The following is a 7,169-nucleotide window of genomic DNA, read 5'->3' on the forward strand; positions in this document are numbered from 1 at the left end:
AGGTTAGACTTATGACCTAAGATGTGATCAATTTTGGAGTGTGTTCCATGGACTGATGAGAAAAATGTGTATTCAGTTTTGTTAGGATGAAAAGTTCTGTAGATGTCTGTTAGGTCTTAAAGTTGAATAGTTAAATTTAAATCGAAGATTTCTTTGCTTAACTTCTTTTTGGAGGATCTGTCAAACACTGACAAAGGAGTGTTGAAATCTCCAACTATGATGGAGCTGGGAGAGATCAAGTTGCTCATGCCAGTTAGAGTATCTTTTATAAGTTGAGGTGCATTCTGGTTGGGTGCATAGATATTGATAATTGAGATCTCATCATATTGAGTATTGCCCTTAATGAATATAAAGTGGCCATCTTTATCTTTGGTTACTTTTGTTGGTTTAAACCCTACTGTATCTGTGAATAAAATTGCAATACCTGCTTTTTTCTGCTTTTCATTAGCCTGGAATATAGATGACCATCCCTTCACCCTGAGTCTATATTTTTCTTTTACGGTAAAGTGAGATTCTTGTATACAACAAATGTCTGGTCTGAGTTTCTGTATCCAATCAGCCAATGTGTGTCTCTTTAGAAAACAATTTAAGCCATTCACATTGATAGAAATTATTGATAAGCCTGGTAAAATTTTGGGCATCAAGTTGCTCGGAAGTCCAGTAGACGTTTTTAATCCATTTGCCATCGTAGAAGTTGGAATTTGATCCAAAGTTTCTGAGTTGGTTTACTTTTGTGGTGGAGGATTACACTGGTTATTATGGAGGATAGGGTTGCAAATTTTCTTGGGAGCTGATTTAGTTATGGGAAATTTCTTCAACATGTGAATTTTGTTAAAGTATTTAATTTCTCCATCAGAGATGAAACTCAGTTTAGCTGGATACAGGTTCCTGGGTTGAAAGGTATTTTCTTTTAGGAGATTAAAAGTTGACGACCATCCTCTTCTAGCCTGTAAGTTTTCAGCCGATAGATCTTTAGTCATCCTAATACTCTTCCCCTTGTAGATTATGGTTTTTTTACGTCTAACTGCTTTCAGAATTTTCTCTTTCATCTTAACTTTGGTGAAGTTAATTATGATGTGTCTGGGGGATGTCTTGTTTGGGTTGAGTCCTGCTGGGGTTCTGAAACTATCTGCTATCTGAATTTCAGAAGTTCTTGGCTGTCTGGAAAATTCTCTTTCATTATTTCATGAAGAAGAGCCTCAGTGTTTTGTGAATCAACTTCATCACCTTTAGGGATTCCTATAAGGTGAATATGAGTTTTCTTCGAATTATCCGAGAGCTCTCTGAGAGTGAGATCATTTTTGCTCTCCATTTCTTTTGATCTTTGCGTTCCCGGGCTTCTTCAAAAGCTTTGTCTTCAGTATCAGAGATCCTTTGTTCTGCCTGTTGCACTCTGTTACGGCGGGATTCCACTGTGTCTTTCAGATCCTTGAGGTCTATAACCTCTTGTCTCAGTGTTTCAAAATCTTTGATCATTTTATCTTTGAAATTGTTGAGTTCTTGATACATGTTTTGAATAATTTCTTGAGATATCTTTTGAATAATTTCTTGAACTTCTAATTTCTTTCTTTCTTCCATTCTGTTAATCTTATTTGCTATCCACATTCTGAACTCAATTTCTGACATCTCAGCCATTTGCTTATGGATGAGGTCTTCAATTACATCTGCCCCATTTTTCCTTGGGGGAGTTGATCTACTCTGGTTATTCGAGTTGCCAGAGTTTTTCTACTGACTCTGCCCCATGCTGAGTTTACCTTGTTTGGAGGCTTTATCAGAACTGTTCAGTTGGTGGCTTCTCCTGGATGCCCAGAGAGACAGGCAGAGCATGTTTGTTGTCTTCTCCCGGTTCTCGGGTACTGGGGCAACCAGGGTGCAGTGGAATGGCAGCAGCTGTATGGGAGCGTGCATGGCTGGATTAGACCTTGTTCAGCCTGCCAAGGTGACTAGGGGGCAGGAGACCAGCAGAAGCTGGATCAGTCCTAGTTCAGCACCCTGGAGCAGCCAGTGGGTGGGGGAATGGCATTGGTAGTGCAGGGTACTCTAGTGACCACATCAGTCGTAGTTTGGCCCCACCAGAGTAGCTGGAGTGGGAGTGCAGGACTCCTTCACTGTCACCTGTTGGATGTGTGCAGCACTAGCAAGCTGATCTGTGCCTTCCCAGCATGGGAGCCCAGAGTGGGGAACTCCTCCGCCTCCGTCTGTGGGACGCATGTGGCTCTAGCAAGCAGTTCTTGGCCTGCCCCAAATGGGGGACTCCTTTGCCACTGTCCGTGGGGCTCGCATGGCTCTAGCAAGTAGTTCTGTGCCTGCCCAAAGCAGGGGACTCCTCTGTGGCCACCTGCTGTCCGCAGGAGGTGTGCCGCTCTAGGAAGCAGTTCTGGGCCCTCTGAGAGTGGGGGACTCCTCTGCCACCTCCCACGGCGTGCGCAAGGCTTGAGCAAATAGTTCTGTGCCTGCCTAGAGCAGGGGAAGTCTTTTGCGGCCACCCACCACCCGCAGGAGGCTTGCAACTTTAGCAAGCAGTTCTGTGACCTCCCAGAGCCCTGTAGCAGGGATCTCCTCTGCCGCCTGTGGTGTGCGCCGCTCTAGCAAGCAGTCTGGGTCCTCCCAGAGTGGGGAACTCATCTGCCGCCACCCGCTGTGGTGCACAAGGCTCTAGCAAGTAGTTCTGTGCCTGCCCGGAGCAGGGAAAGTCCTCTGCAGCCACCTGCCACCTGCAGGAGGTGTGCAGCTCTAGCAAGCAGTTCTGCACCCACCTAGAGCCCTGGAGCAGGGATTTACTCTGCCGCTCATGGGGTGTGCAGCTTTAGCAAGCAGTTTGGGCCTTCCCAGAGTGGGGCACTCATCCGCCACCACCCACGGGGCTGTGCAAGGCTCTAGCAAGTAGCTCTGTGTCTGCCCGGAGCAGGGGAACTCCTCACCGGCGGGAGGCTTGCAGCTCTAGCAAGCAGTTCTGGACCTGCCCAGAGCCCTGGAGTGGGGGTCTTCTCTACTGCCTGTGGTGTGCATGGCTCTAGCAAGCAGTTCTGGGCCCTCCCAGTGTGGGGGACTTGTCCACCACCACCTGTAGGAGTGCACAAGGCTCTAGCAGGAGGTTCTGTGCCTGCCCGGAGCAGAAGAAGTCCTGTGCGGTCACCCGCTGCCTGCAGGAGGCATGCAGCTCTAGCAAGCAGTTCTGCGCCCACCCAGAGCCCTGGAGTAGGGATCTACTCTGTAGCCCATGGGTTGTGCGGCTCTAGCAAGCAGTTCTGGGTCCTCCCAGAGTGGGGGGACTCGTCTGCTGCCACCTGCAGGGGTGTACAAGGCTTTAGCAAGTGGTTCTGTGCCTTCTCGGCACAGGGGACTTCTCTGTGGCCACCCGCCACCTGCCACCCACGGGAGGCGGGCAGCTCTAGCAAGCAGTTCTGGGGCCTGCTTTGTACCTGTATTTTGTGTTCTTAAATTATCTTCCTTGGATTTACAGCTGGCCGAACTTCTTTCTGGGCTCAGCTCCCTGTCTTTGGCTTCATAGATTCTGATTCCAACCAGTTTTTATTCCTTTGCTCAGGAGCCTCTGACCAGGGTTGCTACCAGTCAACCACCTTCCCAGAATCAATCGTGTGATTTCTTTTCTGAATGCATTTGTCTTCATTTGTTCTTTATGAGGTTTTCATTCTCAGTCCTTATGTTAAATATTGTTCTTCTCATTAAATTTAGCTTCTTTAATTCTGTATAGGGAAAAGTGGAAACCTAATATACACATGTATGAGTAAGAAAAATTCATAAAAAAATGAAAATGTTCATTACTTCAATGAACACTAACCTAAATCTATAAAACCTGGTAGGCAGGGGCCATGGAGGACAGTGTATAGATCTTGGCTAAATACAAGTTCCATTTCACTTAACACGTTCAGTTAATATGGGTTATCTAAAAACAAAACTCACTTAAGTCTTCCAACAGATGTGGATGTCCTTTGAATGCAAAAAATATTTGTACATTTGCTATCATTGCTCTCTGCACACTCTCTCACCAAAGCTGTGGGATTGAGAGACACATCTTGCCAAGTTAAAAAAAATCTACCTTATGCACCACCAAGCCTCTGCACGTGCTCTCCTCTTCTCACTCATACTAGCCTTTCATGCCTCTGCACACCATCAATCCCACACAAGGTTCCAAAAGTTCAAACAGCCTTATGGTTTCATATCAGAGCCATGCGTTCATAGAGTTGATACAACTCCATGAAATAAAGAATAGAGGATGAAAGTGGGACAACTGCCATCAAAGATGAAGCCTGTGGGCTACTGGAATCTATAACTTTCTTTCTTTTTCTTTCTTTTTTTTTTGATTGTAGGAATCATGGCAAAACTCACCTGTTTTCCCTTGGTTGGTTCACTGAAAGATCCACTCACAATTAATGCAGATTAATAAGAGAAAGTTTTATGGGAAGGGGCTAATGTCCAGTCTGTGATCTACTGATGAGTCATGGCCACATGGAGCTGCAGCCACTAGGAAGGGTTCACTCTATTTGAATCTATCAAATGCCCTGAGTGGGCAAGTGGTGGCCTTGTTGTAGAAAAAGTTAGAAAAATAAGCTGACAAAAGAGTTTGCAGGACTCCTGCAAAGGGGTTGCCCTATGCTGCCTTGAATGGAAGGTTAGGAAGGCTTCCTAGCGGAGGTGACAACTGAGTCCCAGGAAATGAAAGAACTTTACCAAGTGGGCATAGGAACAGAAAGGTTAGTCAAAGAGGGTAATGCTGGCATCATAGTGGTTTAACAAATTGTATATTACTTGTCTATATTAGATTGCAAGGACCATGAGCTTAACTGACACATTACATTAGTCAGAATGGGCAGTCTGTGTGTGCTACAGTGACAAGCAACCCCTGCATTAAAAACAATGAGGTTTTGGGACATGACGAAGGTGGTGTCTGAGTAACAGCTTAATACAACTGGGCTTGGTGAGACTGAGGAGAGAAAACTCCAGGCATCTCTAGCTGGTGGGATCTGCCCAGAGACATCCCTTTGGGGACACAGGGAGTCAGTGAGAGACTTCTGGACCCCATGAGGAAGATAAAAGCAGTGGAGAACTGGCAAGTGGTTGCATGTGTTTGTTCAGTCTAATCCTTCAGGCAGCTGTAAGTACAGTAGCAGTGAGATTGCAAACTGGAAAGGCTTTATCTGTGATTTGCTTTGGTTTTTTTGGACTTGATACTCAGTTGAACTACCTTGGGAGAACTTGGGCAAGAGTGTAGAGGACTTTAAGCATTGTCTAGGGCCTTAGACTGAGCCGCTGAGCCTGATGGAGTTAATAGTGTTCGGCTGTGGGCCATGTGGAGCCATTGTGGAAGAACTGCCCTGGCAAGCTCTGCCCTCAGGGTCACAGAGCAAGGACGAGGGGGGAGACCTTGGGTGAGTAATGTAGTGATTGAGCAGCCTAAAGGCATGGATTGAGATGCCTTACAGCCTTGGGGCATAGAGTGAGACTGGTTTTGGCACACTGGGTAGGTGGACAGTCACTTCAGGAGTGATCCCAGCCACAAGTGCTTTCCTGGGAAAGCTTAGCCAAGGTTAGCAGTTTAAACTGCCTTTTAAGTGGGCCAAGAGATTTAGGCTCTCTACTTTGCAGGGTTTGAGAAATCAGTACAGGCCTCCAGTCTCCATTTTATATAGTTGTATCAACATTGTTGTTAAAATCTCACAGAAGATCATCTTTTGCCCAGATAATACTCGGCAAGATATATATATATATATATATATATATTTCTTTGTTTTTGTTTTGCTTTTTTTATTTCAACACTTTCTCTCTAGATTTTTCTTTCTTTTATTTCTTTTCTTTCTTCATTTTTCTAGTTTAAAGATAATTTTCCACTGTTGCCTGCTTTAGCAATTACAACTTCATTTATTCTAGTGTTTCCACCCCTATTATTTGATTTTTACCTCAATTTTATTCCATAAAGTTTTCTGTTTGTTTATTTTGGTTGAGTTTATAGCATTTTTGTCTTTCCTCTCAAGGAAAGGAGGTTGTGTACTGTGCCCTGACAGGATAGCAATGAGCTACTGACCTCAAGGGAACCACCCAACCTGGCACCCCTAGAGGTTGGGGGTTTTTAAGGTTGGGTCAAACTACTCTACTGTACACTTATATTGCTCCTGTCTCCCTCTTTCTGTGCCTCTCTTCTTTTTTTCAATATTCCCTTTTACTCACCCCCTCTCCTTTCTCTTTTTTAAAATATTTTTTCCCTTCTTGCTCTTCAACCTTCTCATCCTTTTGCTCTTGTACCAAAAGGACTCATCAAAACCCTAGGCCAGAGTCACGGTAACTCAAAGAGGAAGAGGAAGTGAAAAGAAAATTAGGGCAAAGAAACAGATAAAAGAAAGCACTCATGAGGAACAATCGTTAGGAAAATCCTGGCAACATGAAAAACCAGTCAAGAGCAACACCCACAAGAGACCATGAGGGAGTTATTGCAGAGGATTCCACCTATAAAGAAATGTTAGAAATGACAGAAAGAGAATTAAGAATACAGATGATGGAAGGAAACTGCTATTAAAGTGGAAAATAACCAAAGGAAAATCCCAAAACAGCATCAAATAATAGATGAATGACATGAAGAATATAGAAAGGGTATAGCAAAGCTGAAGGAACTGAGGCAATTAGGGAATTTAAAGATGCAATAGAAAGTATCAACAACAAATTAGACCATGCAGAAGAAAGAATCTCAGAGGTAGAGGCAAAAGCTCTTGAGATAACTCAGATAGTCAAAGAGGTAGAAAAGAAGAGAGAGAAAGCAGAATGTTCACTGACAGGATTATGGGACTTTGTGACATGTTCAAACATATGAGTTATAGGTATCCCAGAAGGGGAAGAAGAATGCCCCAGGGTAATGGAAGCCATAGTAGAGAATATTATAAATGAAAATTTCCCAAATTTCCCCAAAGATTCTGACTACTCCTTTTAGAGGGATATAGGACCCCAGGTCACCTCAACCTTAACAGAGCTTCTCCAAGACACATTGTGATAAATGTGTCCAAAGTCAAGACAAAAGAAAAGATTCTGCAAGGGGCAGTGCCTGTGGTTCAAAGTAGTAGAGCACTGGCCCCTTATACTGGAGGTGGTGGGTTCAAACCCAGCCCTAACCAAAAACTGAAAAAGAAAAAATTTCTGCAATGTGCCAAGATAAGTGCCAG

This window comes from Otolemur garnettii, unplaced genomic scaffold (genome assembly GCF_000181295.1).
Source record: "Otolemur garnettii isolate 467f Iridium unplaced genomic scaffold, OtoGar3 scaffold00254, whole genome shotgun sequence".
In the NCBI taxonomy this organism is placed as follows: Eukaryota; Metazoa; Chordata; class Mammalia; order Primates; family Galagidae; genus Otolemur; species Otolemur garnettii.